The sequence below is a fragment of the Alexandromys fortis genome, unplaced genomic scaffold (genome assembly GCF_014885135.2).
Source record: "Alexandromys fortis isolate MF-2015 unplaced genomic scaffold, M_Fortis_MF-2015_v1.1 scaffold_0, whole genome shotgun sequence".
Classification (NCBI taxonomy): domain Eukaryota; kingdom Metazoa; phylum Chordata; class Mammalia; order Rodentia; family Cricetidae; genus Alexandromys; species Alexandromys fortis.
The window spans coordinates 47,397,150-47,420,464 of record NW_026067949.1 but is presented as its reverse complement, the minus strand read 5'-3'; the positions used below and the strand labels follow the sequence as shown (position 1 = coordinate 47,420,464).

The 23,315-nt window shown below is 40.7% G+C and overlaps 1 long non-coding RNA gene across 1 annotated transcript; it reads right to left on the bottom strand.

Moving 5' to 3' along the window:
• Nucleotides 1-4,639: 4,639 nt before the first annotated feature.
• LOC126506459 (uncharacterized) lies at nt 4,640-9,295 on the bottom strand. Its single transcript, XR_007593223.1, has 4 exons — nt 9,153-9,295; nt 8,609-8,885; nt 6,854-7,003; nt 4,640-6,034 (listed from the first exon to the last, which is right to left on the bottom strand). It is a non-coding gene; the product is annotated as an uncharacterized lncRNA (long non-coding RNA).
• Nucleotides 9,296-23,315: the final 14,020 nt, after the last annotated feature.

Sequence of the window (23,315 nt, the reverse complement as noted above, 5' to 3'; positions counted from 1 at the left end):
GGAAGGGGAGGGAGAGGAGAAGAGAGAGAGAGAGAGAGAGAGAGAGAGAGAGAGAGAGAGAGAGAGAGAGAGAGAGAACTGGTTTCGTTCCTTCTTGCCCTGATCAGATCTGTTCAGTCCTCCTGTGGCCAATTTCTCCCTCTAACCTCTTGCTCGCACTCCTAAGGCAGCTGGGACGCAACTATCTCCAGAAGAGAAGCCGGGAGGGAAGTAACCAGCGAACCAGAACCAGAAGGCTAGGGAGAAGGGAAAGGGAGCACAGGGAGGGGCAGGTGGCTCTGGTGAGGAGAGGCTGGAGGAAGAGTAGGAGGGACTTTTAAAAAATCAGTTTGAGCACAGTGGCTCCATCCCTGCTAGCAAAAGGCAGAAAACAAACCGGAGACTTTCTTCCTTTTCTGCTGTTTATTGTGGAGGTGTTCGCTGTTGTAGTTTGCTGTGTATTCTTCTGATTCCAAATAAAATCACTATTACACGAACAACACGCTTAGCTCCCTTCCTGGACCTCTTGGGAGGGCCTCGGACCCAGACACTTGTGCCATCATCCTAGAACTTAACCCAACACGGCTCTCCTTTTCACGTATGTCCTCATCTTCTCCTGAGGAGAAAACGAAATGAAATTGCACCCCAGCGGACACACACACACACACACACACACACACACACACAACCCCAAGCCCACTCCCACCCTACCAGACCCTCTCTCAGTGGGTGTCCTTGAGGACCTCTGACTGGAGAGTGAGCCACCGGATTCTAGAAGATCCTGGTGTGCAGAGCGGACTTAAAGGTAACGAGTTCTGATGTCCAAGTTATTCCTGTATCCTTGATTGTAAAAGAGAGACTAAGCTGTTCTCCAGTGGTCTGGCTGCAGATACCATATCCCAGGCACCTGTTGTCTCCCCCAACCCCCAGGTAGGGTTTCACTCTGCAGCCAAGGTTGGCTGTGAATTTACAGTCCTACAACTTCAGCCCCCACAGCATTGGAATTACCAGCATAGATCACCCATGTTGGGCTATAGGTATTGTTTTCAAAGACTCATCAAAACAAAGCCCACTTTACAGATGTATTGAGAGAAAAGGCAATGCCTAGGAGGTGGTGTAACTGAACTCAAAGCCAGGGAACCGGAGTTCTAAGCTGTGTTCTCCACACTCTTAAGGATGGAAGTGACTTTTAAACCAATCTGAACAAACAATCCCTGGGCATGTCCTGACCATAGTTCCTGGCTGTGGCAATAGAATTCTCATTCAATGTCCCTTACACAAAACTGTCTCAGCTCCGGGTCATGGACATTTTTTTGGGAAAAGAAACAGATTCACGGGTCACATAGAGCCTTCAAAGTTTAGTTTCTCCTTTATTGGTGAATAATAATAAATTCCTCTTCGAGTTTTGTTGGGATCATATTAGAAAGCAGTACTCAGTGACTGGCGCATGCCTAGTCTTTAGTACAGACTCAGTTCCTTTCTTCTTGAGTTATCCCAAATGTAGGCCATATTCTCCCCACTGAGTCACTCCAAACCACTGTTCTGTTGTTTGGATTTTGCCCTTAGCCACCCCAGGAACAACTCTGTAGATAATAAGCCATGCTTCCAGAGCAGTGGAGAGGCTTCAATGAGATCATGTGGGTGATCTTCTTCTGGCACAGAAAACATAATAGCTTTTGTGATTAATAATGAAAACCTAATTGCAGAATTCAATAGGCTCTGGAAACTTACTCTTTGATTTCCCCTGTGAATCTTTGGGTTCTGTCCCCTCTCTGTTTTGTCTCAGTCGTGTGAAATGTTCTCACATCTTCATGTGCTGCTGTGAAGCAATGCCAAATTGGGAAGAAAATTCTGGATTCTTCCTGCTTAAGGTGGTCACTGTGACCTGCTGTTGTCCTTAAGGCCACAGTCCTGCTTTCTCCAGCCAGACCCCTCAGTGTGAAAAGTTCACCCTCTTTCTCATAGTATCCCCAATGACCTGGCTCCTTCATTCCTTTAACTCCAGTACATGGCACATATTTCCGCTGCAGTTTGTTGCCCTGTAATTTATAAAGTTCTCACAATTTGTGGAAATGACTGAGTACTTCCTAATGGAATGAGCCTTCACTTCTCTGTGCTTGTATCTTCTCCTTTGGGCCTAATAGCACAGTACTGTAATTCTAGGACTCAGCAGGCTGAGTACTTGGGGGACTGGAGATTGGAAGCCAGAAGAAGCTATATATGAGTTCAAAGCCATCCTGGTCAACATAGCAGGACTAAGCCCCTGTCAGAAGAAACGGGAGAGGGAGGGGGGAGCAAGGAAGGAAAGGAGCAGTTGGGAGGGGAGAGAGTGGAGTGGGGAGAAAATACTAACATAGTGCCCAGCATGTACTTCATGCATAGAATTGGCTGAGACCTAGGAAAATCGCTTGTCAGTTTTTGTCACAAGCAGTCATCAGACCACACCCATCTTTGTATTTCAGTGACCACTTACTAGTTTCAAAACAAGGAGAGTACGGTGTTACACACATGAAGTGATCCCTATTAGGGGCTGTCAGCTATGACTCAAAGACAAGAAAGGAATCCAAATGTGGAAACCATTGAACCAAGTGGGCAATACTATGAGGATCCAAATCTTAAACCATTTTAGGCTCCTTTACACTGATACACCCAGAAAGATGGAAGCATATAGAAAACAGGGGAATCCAGGAGCAGTGAGTCTAGTGAAGACCTTTGCCAATCTTCTAAGCAGCTCTTGCTGGAGCTGATTCGAAAGCAAACTGCACTGAAAACACACTGTCCCCTTATCAGCACTCCTGCGGTTGCCACTGAGGCCCATCAAAGATACTAGGACAGGGTTTTCTGCTATCAGGACTGCAGAGTCTCAGATCTGGTCATTGAAATTGTTTCAGAATTCTGGTATCTCTTGATCCCTGCTTTCCCCAAACAATAAATAACTAGATCACATGCTTGCTAATTCTGGCCAGCCTCAAGTGTAGGATTTCTTGTTTGGGGGAGGATTCAGAGCTTTCCACAAAGAGTAACTTCAGGGCTAAACACACAACCGGTAAGAACATCTTGTATCTGATCTCTCTATTGTGTCAGATTAAATGAGAGTTGCTTTAATTTTTAGTAACAGGATATTCCACACATACTAGTGTTAGTGTTACAATCAACTGCCAAGCCAGGGACACATTCTTCTCTCTTTCCTAAATGCAATGCAAAGAGTTAAAGAAAGGGTTTCCCATAGCTGCAAAACCACCGCAAAACACAGCTTGAATTTTAGTGGAGTCTGTTGAGTTGAACTTTACTTTTGGCTGCAAAAGCCTAGATCTATATGTGTGTATGTGCACTGTGCTTGGGCATTCATGTGCTAAAATCTTCATCGAATGCTCACATACTGTGGCACACTATGCAATGAGTTCAATATGGACACAGGGGTTTAAAATTAGGCCAGTTGTGATACTCCACATAGACTTTCACAAGATCGGGCCCACTAACATTTCTCTGTGGGTGGACAGGAGTGTTTTTAAGGAGCAGCACATGAGGCACCACAGCCCTCCCTGTGGATATACAGTGATTAACGATTTTTGGGAAGGCCTCTTCTTTATGGATGTAGCCACTGGTAAGCTGCTCACTCACTTGTAGGTGGTCCCTTACGCCTGCTCCTCTAAGTGACCACAATGAAAACATTTTGGTTCATAGACCTGGACCTGGATGGAGTTGTTTTGTTTGTTTTTGGTCTGTCATTGGTACCCCGAACTGAATGGCTTGTTCCCACAGCCCAGAAAAGTTAATGTCAATGTCATATCAGGCTGTATTTGCAGCTGTGGGTTCTGGTGCTTATCATTTTATTTCTCCCATCTTCATTTCATCTATCCAGTGGATATTTTGTATCCATTTTGACCATGACCATTAATTTGGTGTAAAGAATTGGAAGATGATGACATATGGTCTCTTTCTGGGAAAGTTTAGTCTACTGGGGACGTAGCTTATTAATTCACTTTGGAAATATTGATGTAATTTTGGTTGACTGAGCCCCCCCCCCCGAAAACCACAGAAGATACACTGCATGGAAAAGGCAGCATTTGAACAATTTTGAAGTTAAGTGGGAGACTTTTCAAGAGATTTTTAGATAGCATGTTCAAGACAGCAGAAGATTATCTACATAGATCATATTCGGGGCTGAGAAAGGGCATCTACTACGGTGGAGTGGGAGAAGCCATTTTTATGGAATTGTCATGTCCCTTGCCCAGTGTTTTCACCAGTTATTTCCTCAGTTAAGTCACATTAACTGTGTGTTTTTATTTAGCTATGGGGTAGCTACAAATGAGATGGTTGAGTCTGACTTTTCTATGAGGCCTCAGCACTCACTACTAGTAAACGTGTGGATGACCTGTTGACATCATGCATTTAGCATATGGGAAAAAGGAACTCATCATTTGCACCCTCCAAGCATATTCTTGCCTGCAAACATTTATGACTGATCCCATCACCCTTTTGGTCACCCAGATTCCACGTCATGGTCCTTATTTGGTTTTCCTCAGATGGAGTCTATAGAGTGCTTCTATCTTGTATGCCCCCCCCCCCAATTCCCCTCATCTATTCCTATTGCAACCTTTTTCGTTGAGCTACTGATTTATTTTTAAGATAGATTAGTTTTATAATCTCTGAACTGGCCTTATTTTTTTTTCTCTCCAACCCCCTGCTTGATTTCTACTGCTGTGAAAGCAATTACCACAGATTTAGAGGCCTAAACAATACCCATTTATTGTCTCCCAAGTCTACAGTACAGGTGGACTCAGCTGAGTTCTCTGCCCAGGGTCTTGCAGTCAAATTGTTGCCAATTTGGTGATTTCATTTGAGGGTTTTCGAAAAGAATCTTCTTCCAGTCTCTTCCATTTTAGTCATTTCTGCCAGCTGTGGGATTGAGGTCTCATCTCACTAGCTGTTCGCCGGGGCTTGTATCAGCGCCTGGAAGCCCCCAGACATTTCTGCTCTGTGCTGCCCTCTGTGTTTATCTAGCAATGTAGAATTCCTTCCATTTTTTAAAACTGTGGTTTATTGTGGTACGTCTGACCTATTTCTACAGAATAAACCACAAATCAAAACAAACAAAAAGAAAAAAATAAAACCAAAACCCAATAAAACATTTTTTTTAAAGAAGAAATTACCTGATGTTAGGCCCACCAATGATTATCTCCAACTTTTAATCAATTTTGGCATATGATGTAAGCTAATCATTTCACCTCTTCCAACTCAAAATGGAGGGCCCCTTTAAAGGTCACAGGTCACTAGGAGCCATTTTAGAATATTGACTACTAGGCTTGTGTTCTCCAAATCTACCACTTTTGCTATAAACTTTTTTCCAAAGGCAAGGAACTGCACGTAACTGGTGTAGGAGGTTTTTCTGTCTATGTGTTGCTTTCATTGGTTGAATAAAGAAACTGCCTTGGCCTTTTGATAGGGCAGCACTTAGGTAGGCGGAGTAGACAGAACTGAATTCTGGGAGGAAGAAAGCAGAGTGAGAGAGAGCTGCCATGGAGCTGCCAGGTCAGACACGCTGAATCTTTCCTGGTAATCCACAACCTCGTGGCGAACACAGGTTATTAGAAATGGGTTGAATCGAGATGTGAGAGTTAGCCAATAAGAGGCTAGAGATAATGGGTCAGGCACTGTTTAAATTAATACAGCTTCTGTGTGGTTATTTACGGACAAACAAGGGGCCCTGCTCTCCCTTCAACACATAACCAACTACATAAAAAAAAAAAAAAAAAAGAAAGAAGAAGTCAAATAAAGACCTGAGGGCCTACTCCAACTTTTCAGGTTTTTCCCACCACCCAATGTTTGAATGTTTCTTCCTCTTTTCCCACCCCCTTCCAATAGAACAGCCGCAGCTTTGAGCACTTGCTAGTTTCCGTTCCTTGGTTTGTCTGTTGTGGTCCACTCATCTGGAGCTGTTGCCTTTTCCATGAATATTTCAAAGTGGTGTCTGCTCTTTCTCCTTTCCATCTCCACAGCACTCAGAACTTCTCTTACAGCACCCAGGAGACATTGTTACATGGCTAGTTTACATCTATGAAGCAAGACCCATTTTAAAATAAAAAAAGAAGTAATAACAACAATATAAACATACAATGCCCCGTCCCAGTGAGGGATATCAGGATCTAACCTCTGACTTTACGTCTGCTCCATTGTTTTCTGGCATGTTCCTCTTTCCACAGGAATGCAGGGAGGTACCCATCCTATTTTCTTCTCACTCATTCTGGCCCAAGCTTCACATGAACTTTATCCCCTTCTCACTCTCAACATTGACACATCGGAACTAGCAAAACTCAATTTGTTCAGGGATGATAGGAACAAGCATACCATGGTGGTTTGAAAGAAAATGCCCTAAAGGGACAGGCACTATTAGGAAGTGTGGCCTTGTTGGGGTAGGTGTGGTGTTACTGGAGGAAGTGAGTCACTGTGGAATCAGTGTTTCAGATCACTTCTTGTTTCACATGCAAGATGTAGAACTCTCAGTTACCTCTGCAGCACCGTGTCTACATGCTGGGTCCTGCCATGATGATAAAGGACTGAATCTCTGAACTGTAAGTGAGCCACTACCATTAAATGTTGTCCTTTATAAGAGTTGCTGTGGTCATGGTGTCTCTTCCCAGCAGTAGAAACCCCAAATAAGACATATACCAAATATAACAGACAACTATAAAATCACTATACAATCTGTCTTACATTACATTTTTCCTTTTGGTTTTCTCTCTTTCAAAAATATGACTTAGAAAAATGCATGTGTAAGTGTGTGTGTGTGTGGTGTGTGTGTGTGTGTGTGTGTGTGTGTGTGTATGCCATGTGTGGGGATGCCTGAGGAGACCATAAAAGAGCATCCATTCACCTTTGGATTTGAGTCTTCAGGAAGAATAGCAAATGTCATTATCCATGGAGCCATTTCTTCAGCTCTGGTTTCCTGTCCTTTGAGTGTTTTTCTTTGCAGTCTCTGTCTTTTCATCATTTTTGAAATGTCACCGATGCCAGACACTGTTACCTGCAGGTGATAAAGCAAGACTGAGTCAGAGGCGGTTGTTCCTTTCCAATGAGGTCACAAATCTTCACTGAGCGCATCTTATGAAGCCTGCACAGACTCTTGTAGATGCCCTCAGTTCTCAAAAGATTTCCCACATTGAGTTTAGAGTCCTAAAATGTGGAGAATTTCCCCCAAATTTAAAAAAAAAACAAAAACGAATTGCACAGAAATACCATGGAGATAATAAGCCATAGTTGCAGGACCAAGGCCAGTGTGGGAGTTGATCGCATTTTGCCATACTGGGGTCTACAAAGGCTGCCTGCAGACAGCATTGGAATGGAATCATGAATGATTTGAAAGGCAGGTATAGGAGGCTCTGCAAGGAAAGTGTTCCAGATGAGCACACCAATTAGCAAGAACGGTTTGCTAAGCATCATCTAGTGACCATTCTCCACTTCTGCCTGCTAAGAGCCACTCAGTGACCATCTCTCACTTTCTGGAAAATCGGCATAAAAAAAAAATCAGACATCCTGTATCTATTCTCTGGAGAACACCCAGTGAGAATGGGAGACAGTCTTGTGTGTGGAGAGAGCTGGCTGTATCTTCACTATGATTTACTTTGTTATCCTAGATCCTTCGAGGCACGGATTTTTTTTTTTTATTTAGATTTTATTCTTGTTGCCGTCTGCAGGGTTCCTTCTGTAGAGTTGCCTTCTATAGTAATATTGATATATTCTGTAGGGATATTTTCTGTGTTTAGTTCAATCAGATACTGACATGTGACATGGGTACCACATCACATCTGCCAAACACATCTGTTTATCTGTGAGAATCCATTGAGTTAAAATAACTTTTACATTCTCGTAGAACAAATCCTATGTTTTGTTTACTTTGTCCTTTTGTAACATTCGCTCAACTTGTTTTCAATTAAGGCATTCCTTAAAGTTTTAATGATATGAAAATTGAAGATGACTAAACAAATGGAATAAGAAAGAAGAATTAGTCAGCTCCTTGAGGGCATAAGATGTGTTTTATATATTTTTGCATCACCCATAGTCACCGGACTCAAACAAAACCAAAATTAGCATTTTAAAACATATTTTCCACTCACACTTTCTCTGTGCCTAGGGTGTAGAATACTCTGCATGTTGATTATATCTTTATAATCATATAGTATTTTGATCTTTCTAGTTAATTAAAAATAGAAATTATGAGGGCAACAAATCTCTTTCTATGCTGTTTCATTATCCTCCCTAATTAACAAATTGGAACGGCATGCACACTAAGGCTTGATAACTGATCGGCATACTTGACTGTACTTCTCCTTTGCGTGACCGAATTCCATAGTTTCTAAGTCTCACTCCTGAAAACAGTGCTAGGGGGAGTTATCACAACATCCATCAAACACCAGAAAAAAAAGTTGACTTCCACTAACTGTCTGTTCCCATCAACGGAATGTTTCCAGTCAAGCCTGAATCATATCGAGAGGCACACACGATGTGAGCCTACCTCGAATGCATTCCTTCTGTGCTCCCTTAAGAGAGGAGCCTGGACAGGTTCGTTCAGGAGATGTTTGTGGAGCTTTCCCCATGCTGTCTGTGGGCTCTGCACTGTGGATCCACTCACCAGCCTCGTCAATGTCTCCCTGAAGACTGTTCAGGCGCTATATTTTATCTGAGATCTGTCTTTAAATTCTTAACAGCCTCTAGATGGCCTTCCTTCAGCAGCAGTTTTCTCTTTGTGTCTCTGTCTGTCTGTCTGTCTGTCTCTGTCTGTCTTTACAGCAAGTTCCGTACAGTAGCTGTTTCACCATGACTCCTGACGTTTAGAAACAGTTCCTTTGGAAATGACTCTTCCAGAGCCCTCCTCTCTGTTTTCACCTCAGTTCTTGGGTGATAATTTCCTGAAATGAGTTTCAAAACAGGAACACATAACAAATATTTTTATACCTGGCAATTGCATTACACATTATCTGATGATCGTTTCTATTCCTATTTCTGCACTGGTTTCTCTCTAGTGGGAGTGGTTGGAAGACTCACACAGGAATGAGTCCCCGCTCCCGAGGTTAGGCTCCTCTCTTTACCCTTCCCCATATTGTTCATTTTTTTTTCTCATCTTACTGACACCATCCATAATTGCAGTGGGGCAGTGGATGGAGGAAGATACTGACCTTCCCAGAACTGGAGCTGAGTCACTGGGGGAGGTGATCTCATCCAAGATTCATTCATTCATCAGCAGGTGGCCTCTGCCTTTTCACCCTCTTGACTTCAGGTGTAGCTGCTTGGATGGCCCATGTAAAACCTTAACAAGATCAGTTAAAACTGCTGACGTATGATGGCAATGGTTTTAGATACTTGGATGGGAGTGTAGATATGATAAAAAGTCTTCACCACAGACTGTTTTGTTCTCTACTGTTGCTTCCTAGTTCCCAGGTGTACCTCTGGCATTTCCTCCTTGAGGGAAGTCATTTTAAACTGCCCCTGGATATCTGCCCACGGAGAAACTAACAGCTTTCCTTGACCACAAGCGATCATCTACCAACAACTCCTCCACCCTGCTTTTCAATTTTTGAACTCTGAGGTTAATTCTTGCCTTATAAAATTAAGATCAAGATAACTCTGGCAAGGAGCCAGCCCCTGCAAACAAGTTCTTTTACTGGGCAATGAAGAGTGATTGCACAAACGCTATATAAATATTTCAAGTCCCCATGTTGTCAGTCCTGGTAACTATTGCTGTAAACAGGGCAGCAGTTGGGAGTAGTGCTGGGGGAGCTCCATGGGCTTTGAGCAGAGAGGAATCACAGTGAAAGGGAAACTGACAAATCCTTACTCTACAGGTCACAGGGGTCAGGACGACCGCTCTTCGGTTTCCATAATCCCACTCTCTATGTTCAACCTGCAACACTTTTTTTCTTATTGAATTGCATGTTTTGAAAGTAGTACAGATGGAGGAAGTGTATTGACTTGGTAGTTAGTTAACTATACATTTTGAATTTTAACACCAGATCTGTCAGTTCAAATTCATTGCCAAGAATTCACTCCAACAAATCTCTGTCCTGTCATGGTTGTTCTTGTTTTAGCTACTTTAATGCAAAATTTCCCCGAAATGAGACCCAGGTAAAGAATCCAGCCCAAACTATCAACCCTATTCGATGACCCAACTTCAGCTGCCAGTTGTTTCCTGCAGACCTTCTGTACAACCCCAGACTGTTAGGATGTGGTGCAGAAACAGGTGAGAGCTAGTACCAGCAAGGGATGCAGTGCATACACCGGTGGGTGAGAGCCAGTACCAGCACGAATGGGCACCTGAGCACTCTTGTATCTCTCTTCAAAACCAGCTTCCTAATGGTGAGAGTCACTCCCTCTGCCAGGAAAGCTCTTTGCCTATTTGGTAAATCCCTCCTGAAGGGTGGCTGAAGGCCATCAGCGCAGAGTCATTCTGTCCAGGGAAAGGAAGATGGAAGGAGAAAACTTGATTTTCATTTTTTTCTTCTCTCTTCTCCTGTTGTAACACTGCACCTCCCATTGACAGCAGACACTCGTTCCTTTTCAGCAGAAACAAATTCCATTTTATGTCTCCTTCAGAAGAGATAAATTTCTCTTTCAGTGACATCATGATTAAGACTGCTTTCGGCATTTTCCTCTCTAAATTCGTGGTTGTTTATCATGCAAACTCTTCTTTACATCATCCGCGCCTACTAAATATACGGAAGTGATTTTCAGATCCGAAGTTCTTAGCTCCATCCTTTCTTTGGAATCAGTTAAAGAGATTTTCTATTTGAAATTGTTTCAGGACATCAGATTCAAGCCACAATAAAAGAGTAGAGGCAACTAAGAATTTTCCTGATGGCTTCAAATTGTTCTGTAAGAAGGGATTTCAACTATTGTCAGTCTTCTTGGAATTCCTATGGACAATGCCTGTCCTGCATGGTAAGAGAAATCTCACCAGTGGTAGGACTTGTGTTTCCAGATGATGCTGGGAAACAATTCACTGGTACACTAGAGGTGGGTGCAAAGAATAGAGCTAGAAAATGCGAGAAACTTTCCCTTCCTCTAAGGCACGCACAGACAAGCTGCTATCCCAATGTCACTCTAACGCAGCTCCTTTCTCCTTAAAATAAAGGAAGACTTTCCATTCTGACTATCATAGAAGGAAGTTTCTCCAAGGAGATGGTCTCCAGGAAGTAAGGTACAGGGGTGCAGGGTCCCCCAATAGGACACTTTGTGCTCTATAAGAAAGGGGCAATCTTTATATCAGAGATACAAAGAATTCCTTTCTTTGGGTCTTGTCAGCCATCCAACTTCAAAAGTCCCCTAATAAAACAGAGATATTCCTGAGAAGGCTAACACCTTGAGTATTATCAACTGGTACTAGTTAACACCTTGAAGGAAATTTAGGAGAGCTGCCAAAAGTTGGTCCAGAAGGGAAGCGGGGGGTGGGGGGGGTGGGGGGGGGAGTAGGAACAGTGCCCAGCAGGAAGGACTGTAGCCGTCCTTTCTGTCAAGTCAGGATCAGCTTCAAGGTCTCAGAACAGGTGGACTCTGTCTTAGCCCAGTGGCCTTGGACAAGTGTGCACTTCAGCTAAGCTAGTTTCTACTTTACCTGTTAATTGGAGGGTATAATTATTTTTTATCTCATAAAGGGTGTTGGGAGAATTTATGGCCTATAAAACATTGGCGATTTTCAATGTGAGGCAGTTCACAAGTACAAAGTATTATTACTGGCTTTACGACGGGCCTGTAAATGGGATTAGGTAGCCCTGGAATGCTGATATTTAGTGAAATTATTTTATCTGTACTCTGCAGAGAGGTGGGTCGAGTGGTATCTCTTACCAGGCCGTGGTAGAAGTCCTACTAAATATTGATGGGTATAGACTAGGGCCCTCGTGTAAAAGCTGTGCTGTTGGGCTTTATTGCCCAGCACAGGTGTTTTATGGCATTCCTTATCTATGAGTAATATCCGAACGCAGTGCCTAGCCCAGCTCAAAGTCAGTCTGAGGAGGGATTTTTATTTTTCAATCCTGTAAAAAAGTGAGACGTTCATCTTTTCTTTCTCTACAGTCATCTCTGCTATCTCAATTTCCAGCAGCAGGACGCACTGATGGTTGAGCTGGTTTAGCGTTACTGCTTGTTTGTCTCTCTGCACACGTACACAGGGGACGAGAACAGCTGAGGTGACTTTCCACTCCACACTTATTAAGGAATCCACGGTGATTCCCCAGCGACCAACATCTGACATTTGAACTTCTCATTCCAAAGTTCAATAACATTTATCGGTCCGCTCTGTCAGCTTCGTTTTCATTTCCACTCGCCATAATTTTAGTCCAGCTAACCAATTTGCCAGGATTTTAGCCCAACTTCTGCTACAAGCCCTACCTTTCCGAGGGCAATCCCAGAACTTTGAGAAGCATTTGGTGTAGTGACTGTTCAGTAGGGCCATTCAATGCTTGGATAAATAATTTCAGACCTGAAATCCTGTCCCCTTTCTGCCCTCTAATCTCCCCAGACATCTTTGTGACTCAGTGTGATGCACCCCTGAATACATATTGTGTAGTTAATTCCAGCCTCTCCATGACAGGGCTCATATGTTCGTACTCATCATTTTATTTAATCCCTTTAATTTGCTGCTTAAGAGACATGAGCATTTGTGGTTTAATGCATACATGTTTTACGTATGAGAGAACAAGCTTGGTTGTTAGATCTGGGCCTTGGATTTCTCCCAATCTAAATGTCATCTTATTAATTTAAATATCTCTTGTTCAGTGGAGAGAGTATTTATTTCTGGTTTACTGACCTTCCCTAAGGTGCAGGCCCTCTGTGTAACACACATTTGTGCACACACACACCCTAGTGCAGTTCAAAGTTATTATTATTTGACTTGGAATTAGCTGGATAACCTGTACCAGAGATCGTCTGAAGAAATCTGGAAATCTACATAATGTTATTGGTCCTCCTCACTGGGCATTGTGCTGCAGATGGCACTATATTAGAAGACCATGGCTTGTTAGCCTAGACTATTTTGGTCTTAGTATGTCTCATATAACCCATGTCTTATGCAACCCAGGATGCCTGTTCACTGTATTATTAAGGTTTTCTATAGAGAATTAGAAAAACTAAAGAGACATGCACACACATGGAGGGGGAGCTGAGCATACTGAATTTGAAAATCTGAAGATTCGCCAAAATCCAAAACTTTTGGAGTCCCAACAGATGTTACAAAATCTTTCAGATTCTGCCTTTCTTACAGTTTCAGCTTTGGATTAGAGATGAACAAGTGGTGTGATCTCTGCAAATACTGTAAAATCCCAACCCCCAGAAAACTCTACTCACAAGCATTTTCTATGTGGAGATCTGTAATCTACATCTGCCTCTCTATCATCTATCTATATACATACGCATATATGTAAAATTATCCTTCTTGAATACCCTCTCTCTGGTTCTCCCCTGCTCTTCAACTCTTTTATAAGTTTTGGATTTTGGCTAATTGGTGAGCACCAGTTTCAATGTGCAACCCTGTCTCAAAAACTAAGGTGGAGAGTTTTTGAGGAAGACACCTGATAATGACTTCTGGCATCTACATGCCTCAAATCTGCACACACAAGAACACATGTACTTGCTACCTCCAACATGAAAAAAAAAACTATGTATTTCAGATCTATCCATACTGATGCATTCGAGGACAAATACACACCTGCGAAGCTACTTACAAGTGTAGTGCCCTATGTTCTATGACTTAATCATTACCTCTAGAAGTTTCCTCTGTTCATCTCTTGTTTTGAAAAGCATATTTAACAATTGATTAATCCTCTATCACTGTAAGTATTTAGCACAGTATTGCTATCTACACATCTTTACGTTTACAGTCATCTTTCAGATTTATTCATATTGCATAGATTATACTCCATCTATGGATTCATCTTGTACCATTGTACTCTGGTCAGCACCTGGCTTGGTTCCCCTTCTCTTTACTTTGTCCTGAGTCTGATATGAAGTACATAGAATCTTATGTTCCTACCTAGTGTTGGATTCAGTCCTTGTTGAACATGTGGTGGCTACAGAGAGGTTAACAATACACTTTTGTTTGCAAACAATGCTGTTGAGTAGTTAAGATAATCTATTTCGTTTCTGACAGGCATGCCCTAAGTCTTAGAGTCCAAATTTTACCAATCAGGTAATCAGGCCTGAAGGAGTTAGCTGTTATTTTAAGGCCAAACAGAAAATAAGGGGATGATTAGCATTTGAACCCAGCCACTCACATTCCAAAATCTATACGTGTGTGTCCTTGTATCACACAATTTGCAAACAAGGATTAAAGTTAAAGACTTCAGATGAGGCAAAGTGTGAGTAAGTATTAATTGGTTATTTCTTAGATGGAAGTCCTTAAGTAAGATAATGTGTTTTCTCTGTCTCTATTTTTTTATAAATAGTAGTAATAATTACAATTATAATATTTACCTTTCATGGATGCCATGTTTGTAAATTTACCAACTTGGCTAAAATTGTGTAATAAATAGTAGTGAGACACTTCTGAAGTCACTAGTTTGCACATACATGGGAGTGAGAACTGTGTGTTGTCCAACATGAACATGACCAAGGTAACATTTGATTTCTTGTTCAGCTCTGGTGCTGTAAACAGCTGTCCTTTGTAACAGGACTTTCTTTTGTGCTTTTTGTTAGTACTTTTGCTGTTTAGAAGAGATTCCAGACACCATACCAAAGTGTTCGCTAATGTTCTTCAGCACAGAAAGACTATAGTGTATCTTATAGGGAAAGAGGGTATCAAACACACTTTATTCAAGTGTGAGGGGCAGTGCTGCTGACTAAGTTCAATGGTAATGAATTAACAGTATAAATTAGATAAGAAGTCTATCTTAGATAAAGTGTTATGTGGTTTTCTACAGAAAACCATATAAACCCGTGTTGTTTGATGAAAATTGGCCAGAGGCTTCCTGAGAAAAATATTATGACTTGTAGAACAAGGATTTAGTAGGCACCTACCCCCCAAGTGCTGTGCCATCTCTCCAGTCCCCAGGCTAAAGTGTTTCATTGGCCTGGTTGACCATGAGTTCTTTCACTCTATTGGTAAAAGCAAGCTTAACAGATGAAGCTAGCAAACTCCTCCTCAACTCTAGAACCTAAGATTGGATTTGACCTTCTCCAGGAAGTTTCCACTGCCCAGAAGAGATGTCTGATCTTCTCTGGTAATGCTGTCGTATTGGGTTCCATTGTTATTGACTTATATTAAACTATGAGTCATGAACATTGATTAGCCCGAAGATAATGTTTAATTCTTGTTGAATGAATTAAAGAATGAATGAGTTTGAGTTCTCAGCTTAGTATGTGTACTTAACTACAATGCAGTGCCTTCGTACCCAAGTCATGCAGCTCATAGGCAGCAGTGTTAGGGATAAACACTTTTCTTTTTCCCAATCTGACATTCTTTAAACTTAACTGTTTCTGTTTGTCTTATAAAGTCAACTTTTAGATACCCAAGGTTCAGCTGTGTTCAGAAAAGGATATGTGCTCCGTGGAAGGATGTTCTGAAGACTAAAAAAGTGGTAGGTCTTAGAGGTGTCTTTCTTCTTCTCACTCTTTTAATATTGACAAGATGAAGGGCAGCTCTGCCTGTGAAACAATCTTAGCTCAAATGAGGCTGTGTTAGCAGTGAGTCTCTTACAGGTAGTCCCAGCCCCGCCCTTGACCCAGGGGCTGGGGAGTTGTGATCCTTCTAGCCCACCTTTTCAATCACCCGTATAAAAACTGAACAAACAGACTCTCTTGGCTTTCTCTGTTTCTTAGAATTATTACTTCAACTATTATTTCAAACTAAGAAATTATTTCCTAATATGTAGATACTTTTCTACTAAATTTTCTCTCTTCATTGTGTACTTTTTTTCCTCTTTTGCCCCTGGCTCCTGCTGCTTGTAAATCTTGTCAGATTGGCAAAGACAAGGTTAATGCAGCAACCTTAGACGAGAGTCTGCAACCTCCTCAGTGTGTCAACCTTCCCTCCCACTCATCCAATCTACAAGCAGCTAATACAGTCATCTTTTTCTGATAAACAGATTCCAGCTTTACTCTGAGAAAAGCCACATTTAATGTTTTGAACTTCTCATCTCAGTAAGGAAAAAGAACCTCAGCACATTAGGGTATAAACACGCATGTTCTTCTGATCTAGTGGCAAAATGGATAATGTGTCCATCTCTGCTCACTGCTCTGAGCTCAGGACTCAACCTGGTTTGACATTAGTGTTTATGCATAATGTTTAGTTGAACAAATCAATTTAAAAGATTAAAGTAGTTTTTTTTAATTTCTGTTTGACTTAGATTTAACCTGTATTTACAAAGAAGCATAACTTGCATTTAGTTCTCATTTTGTTTTCTACTTATCATCCATCTGTCTGCCTATCATCTATCTATCTATCTATCTATCTATCTATCTATCTATCTATCTGTCTATCTCCTAACTGTTTAACTGTCTTTAATAATTTACCTTTATATATTGAAGTTCAGAAAAGAGGAATACTGCCTGTTGATTAATGCTTCTGCATTAATAAGCTTGTTTGGCTGCTGTTTTTATTCAGATTTCAGAAAGATTTAGGGTGGGGAAATGATGCAAGGATGAGCAGTGTCATTATTGTTTTTTCCCTCCTCGTTTATTTCTAGACACCTTACCAGTGGCCTTCAGTTCCACTGCCATCACCCATTTGATAGAGCAGGCTAGTACTCAGTCTCTCCTATGTATCGCCTCAGTCAGCCATCTCTCCTCTGTTGCATGCCCAGTGATGCTGCCCCTTCTGCTCTGTCCTTAGCTTCCTTAAGACTGTGTCAATTGCAGGAGGAAGTATCTGACCTTTCTCTTCCCAGGATCACCCAAGAGCAGCTCTGTTACTTCTGTCAGGAGGAGCCTCCCAGGCCTCCACTATTAACCACTTTGTCCATTACAGCTTGAGAAGTTTTTCTTGGATGCTGAGAAAGCTGAGCTCAGCTGTGGCTTTTTAATGAGCTCTCCTGGGATGAGCCTGCTGGCCTTTTCTACTTCTCTTTGGTCCTTTTACTCCTCATTCCTCTTCCCTTCTTCATGTCTTCCCTGTATATTTGTGGTCTTGCCTCATGCCTGCCCTTGGTCCAGGGAGCAATGTCCAGCTCTGGGTACTATTTTCTTTCTCTCTCTCTCTCTCTCTCTCTCTCTCTCTCTCTCTCTCTCTCTCTCTCTCTCTCTCTCTCTCTCTCTCTCTCTCTCTCTCTCTCTCTAGAAGATCCCCCCCCATGACAGAAAACACACATCTGCCTTTCAATAGCAAGTCTGGGTCTGTTTAAAAAATACTACCCACATGTAATGAATATTTAACCTAGGAAGTTCTGGTTCTGCTCATATCTGTCCACCCCTGAAAATCCCTCTGCTTTCAGAAAAAGACTAAGTATTTCACACCTGGCCTGCCCAGCTATGATGGCAAGTGAAGGTTAAACCGTCCTGCCTAACGACGTGTGCTTCTTGCACTTTTACCTTGTGATGACAGCACTGCAGCTGAGGGTGGTAACTCTCTCCCACACCTTGTTTCACGTCAACTCTCCAGTGCCTGCCCCGCAGGAGGAAATGTCGAGCCCTTCTTACTCCACACCTGCCCCAGACAGCCTCAATCACCTCCGAGAGCCATGAGTGAAAGCTCTCCAACTTCTTGCTGTGCCTACGACTCTCCGATTCTATCCTTAGCCTTATTCCACATATGAAGAGATGTGCAAGAAGATTTAGTGGGAGAAAAATGAGGAAGTGAAATAAAAAAAATGCATATGTTTGTGCATTTCAGAGAACTCATTTGAAAAACCACTCAACACTTTGGAACAGGAAGGGTCATGAAATTATTTCATTTTGATAACTGTGTTTCCAAGGTAGAAGATGAGGTTCAGAAAGATTGTCATTCTAATAAACAAAACACACACCACATTAATTATTTCCCTCGTTCTATCTACTTAGAGAACACAATCTAGCTCACTCGTTTGCTCACTCCTCTAGATGACATACCCGGAACTCTCTTTGAGCGAGGCTTAGTATTGACTGCATCACTGGGCTGTGCTGTGTTAGATGATATGGCTTAAAGTCACTCAAGTAATGTCTTACAAAACCTTTTTGTCCCCACCTTCATAGCAAGTCGACATGACTTTGGCTTGGCATGACAGTCAGTTCTCACATGACTAATCATTCTTCCCCTCATGGACTCATACGAACTGGCTTCTGTGAGAATCAGGACCCTGTAAGTACTATATTTTATAATATTAATTTTCAATATATAATGAACTTTTATGTGTTGGTCTCACACCCTTCTGTTAATGTGTTTTCCATATTATTGTACCTATTTTGATTGCTTATTGAAGGGCAGAAGGTGCAATGTATAACAATAAAAACATGTCGAGACATTTCACTCATCTTTTATTAGATATAAAGGCATGAATTTAAAAGATAATATACTAGTGCTGGATAGTAGATAAACAAACAAAAGCACTTTAACTATTTGTTTCTGCCATGATTGACAATTCCATTTATTTGACTGTGTGTGGAGAGAGATAGAGAAGAATACGTGAACAACCATCCTGAAAAGTTTTCCCTTTAGTGGCTACTAAGACAAGAAAATATTTGCGTTTTCTATGACACAGAAAGCAATATTTTTATATTATGATATTCATTATATAATACCGTGCTAATAATATACTATAGCAAAAAGGCATAAAATCTGAGAATTGGTTAAATAATACCCACATATTCATAACTCTAATGCAAACTACACATTCTTCTATTGCAGGGAGCCATTGTTTGGTGGTATTGGAGACATACCCAATGGCCTTGAATATGCTAAACATGCAGTCTGCCAGACCTATATCCCTGAGTCCTGAGAGCCACTTTTGAAGTAGAATGATAACATCTCCGTATAAACTTCATTCAGTGTTCAAACTGCCTAATATTTTGTATAAATATAATAGTTTAAAGTTTTCTGTTGAAAACTTATTGTATGCTAAATATATAACATTTTTATATTATAAATAGTATTACTTAATATGTTATTGATCAAGGAAGTAGAAACTATTCAATAATAATATTAATTTCATTTTGAGTTAAATTATATATCCTACCTCAAATAGCTAGTAAGATTAAAAACAATCATGGTTTAGAATCATGGATTTTTAGGATTAATTCCTTTAAGATGAAATTATGATAGATTATTTTGACAGGCTATATTTTCAGAAGGCTCAGCAATGGTAAAATTTAAATTAATAAAGACTATTTCAACCATATTTTCCCAAACAAAAAACAGTTTGATAGAAACATGGAAAGACAATGAGTAAATTCATGTGATGAACAGAATAGAGTATTTAGAATATCATTTGTATTCCTCAGAACTCAATACAAATAAGATAATAATAAAAGATTGGGCTTTGGGTAAATGACTGAGTGACAAAAGGTCTACGTTCCTGAAGGTGGCCAGTGTCATTATTCTCCCAATAAAGGAGGGAGCATTGGTGTATAAATCTAATTAGCCTTAACAATAAAAACCAGGAATCAGAAATCAGAGTAAAAACCTGAAGGATCAGAGAAGTAGCAGAGCAGGCACCAGTGACTTCCAATCTTTTCTATTCCTGTGTAGGAAAGGGCTTAGATCCCCTCTCTGCCCTGTCTTATCACTTTCTATCTCCTCTCTATCCAGACCTTTAGACCTGTACGGTTAACTAATGCCTTGCTCTGCCCTGTGACTCCAAGCAAGCTTTATTTGTCAGAACACAAACAAAATATCACACAACAGAGCATGGTAATGTCTTTTGCTGTGAGGGCACAGAGAAATGTCCCATTTATGAAGCAGAGTGAGCCCTCCTCAGACACTGAACAAGCTGGCCCTTTGCCCTTGCGCTGTTGGCTGCTAGACCTATGAGAAATCAATTTTATTGTTTAGAAACTACTGACTCGGAAGCATTTTGTTACAATGGCATAGAGTATGAAACTCCTCTAGAAATAAATCTTGTTTGATTTTCTCTTTCAGGGAATGTTAGTGTCCAGTTAGTCATTCACTCCCAGCTGAATCATTCCACTTAGTTTTTTTTCTTTTCTGTACCATTTCATTTCCCAATAATGCACAAACTAGTTAATTGACTGCCTCCCAGTTTATAGTCTGAAATTATTTTCATTTTATAGATAATCAACTTTAATTAAGGCTTGAGGCAACATTATAGCACATTTTCCTTTTCAATTAACATAAGGTGTGTAGGTTTGCCTAAAGTAGGCAATTGTAGACTGGATTGTCATTTAGAAACTTAACACAAAGGCAAAGCAGTGGGAGAGAGGAGGGTGGGAAAGAGGCCTTCTTACACCTTTAGTTTGTTTATTAAACTAAGGCAAACATTTCAAGAAGAAACACTGTCCAGTTCCTAATGCTAACTGAGGTCACAGCAATCTAAATCACTGCCTTGGGAAATTCAGATGACACTGTTTCTGCATTGCACAGGCACCCAGCAAAACACCAGGGAGCACACAGCATGGATAGCTCCGGCTGGTGTGCGAGGTCATAGTGCAAAGGATGACTTCATAGACAGAGGTGGAATTGGGCTGTTGTCACCCTTGAAGATCTCACCTCCAGAGGCTGTAGATCTTCAAGGGAAGAGTTTAAAAATAAAACATCATCCATAGTGACAAATGATATGCTGGAATACATTAGAAGCCTGGTCCTAGATACTCTTAAGTAAAGGTATTGCTTGTCTTTTGGGACTCCATTCACACTATTATCTAGGTTATTTTCAGTTATAGGCTCTTCCCTATTCACTGGAGGCTATATTTTATTATTTTCATTGAGGATTAATTCATGAGGGCTGTATTGTTTTGACAAAACTTTTTATAACTATGGCTAGATATTTTGCTCCAGCCTCCCAAGAGGCTTTTTAGTTTTTATTTTCATTTTAATTTTTCCCAAAGGAAATAATATTTTTTCTTTCATTGAATTTTTAAATACAAAACATTCTGATCACAATTTTCCCTCTTCACATTTCTCCCAGTTCCTGCCCATCTCTTCTCCCATTTGGATTCATTCCCTTTCTCTCTTTCCTTAGAAAACAAAGAGGCACCCAAGGAATAATAATAACATAAAAAGATAAATAAAACTAAATAAACCAGAATATGACCAAACAACCAAAAAGGAAAAGAAAAGCCCAAGACCAGAAACTATCTCTAGTTGGTAGCCCTTTTAGTTTTCACAGCCCCTTCTAGGACCAGTGCTCCTTAATTCTGAGGACCGTTTTACATATGCATGTTGAAGCAAATTAACACCCATTGCACATTAGCCAAAAGCTGTCTGTATAATTTTATTTTTAGATTAAAAAGTTGAGACAGAAACTTAAGTTTCTTTTTTTTTTTTTGTCTAACCAGACTACCGGAGTTTCTTGCAAGGAGTTTCATCCTTGCTAACCTCAGCGGATGAAACGAGCTCAGAGAGTTATTTCGGATTTAAGGAATTAAGTCTTGGTTTGTGCCGATTCACAAGTTACATGCTACATAATTCGGAGAGCTTTTCCAGTTTCACATTGAATATAGGCTCCCTCTGTCTCTTTGAACATTCTACAGTTACTAAATTTTGTAAATGAGCATCCGAACAGTGTTTGGCTACATTAACCTTTAAGTGTTTACAATGCAATATGCTATTTCTCTGAGGCAAACCAAAGGTAAATTTTTTTCAAGGACTTTTTTTTTTTTTTTGCTATCTTTAGCAGAATTTGAGGAAGGACCTCATACATTTGCTACATTTTTTTTGCGGGGGGGGATTTATAAAGTAGTGAGCCATATCCTAATTCTAGTAGAGATTTTTATAAATAAGTTAAATTTAGTTGCATTCTTTAAACTAACACGACTTTATTTCTGTAGCGTGATTATATTGAAATAGAGTTTTGAAAAGCAAGGATAATACTGCAAGTGTAATTAATTTAGCATGACATCATGTGCCACAAGTATGTACATGTTTCATTTGTCAACAGGACCAATAAATAAGGCAACAGAATTATAACAAAAGAAATGGGTAAGTTAGCTGGAACTCATCTCTAGTGTCTGTCAGCAGCAATATGGTAAGGGGGAATATCAGTAAATAGGAAGGCTAACTTAAGTTTGTAAGTAATTTATTATAAAAAAGAATCAGGCAAATGTCAGGCGGGATTGAAGCAACCAGGGAGAAACAATATGATTACATCTCATGTTTCATTCAGTTGATTTAATATTCCCAAATGACATTCGTGTTTAGGATTTGTATTATGTCATTTTAAAATCATCACGGGATTAGAGTGGATAGCATGTTAACGGGACTATGACAAGCAGATAAGTAAAAGCAACTTAGATTTTCCACGCCATCATCCTGTGTGTATGACAAAACCACCGGCGAGTCCATCTTTAATTGTTAGATTCAAAGTCATTCAAAAATGCCACTTGAACATAAGGTAGGCTTGTCATTATCAAAAACTAAAAATAGCAAAGAATAAGCATATGGAACCTTTTTTAGACACAACATGGCAGAGCAGAGAGGAACATGGCCTGAGGTTTAGCGGCATGTGTTCATATCCCAGTCCCGCACTTACCTAACTTCTTAGGGTCTCCGTTTTGGCACCTGTGAAATGAGGTCACCGAGTGAGTTTTCTCTCACTGCACTTCTGTAAAGTTCACACAGATTAAGAAAAGCCAAGCTCTTAGGAGAGCACCTGGAACATGCCATCTACAGGTGTTGGCTGTTTATATCACCTACAAACTGAAGACAATGGTTTTCAGGTATGTGAACTCATTAAAGCTGTTTCTTTAGAGCATGAAACAGGACTCATAACCTAGTTGGTGTTATTCTACACTTTGACTGATTACGGTGTACCAGTGTGTGAGTTGAGCCGAGTAGAGCAAAGAGCAAGCCTTTACCAGCCCTAAGTTAGACCTGGCTAACTTACAGGGCATCGTGTAAACTAGTTTCTTGTTGGGTCAGCCTATGGTAGGGGTATGTGTTTAAAGGACTCTTTTTGCTTTCTAGACCCTCTACTGGGAAGAGGTTAGTGTTGGAAGTGAATATCCTAGTTATCCTAAGTGAGTGTTAAAGTGTTCTCAATATCTGCATGTCTTGGGATTTTTTTTCCTTTATGAATGTTGAGGTCATATCAAGACCTTGCCAGTTTTGCTTAGAAAGACAAAAAGCTGTTGTGTAGACCTCTAACTGGGATGCATGAAACAATCAGCTGAATTCTTAAAAAATTGGATTGTCATTCATATATCGCAGAGAGAGAAAGAGAGAGAGAGAGAGAGAGAGAGAGAGAGAGAGAGAGAGAGAGAGAGAGAGA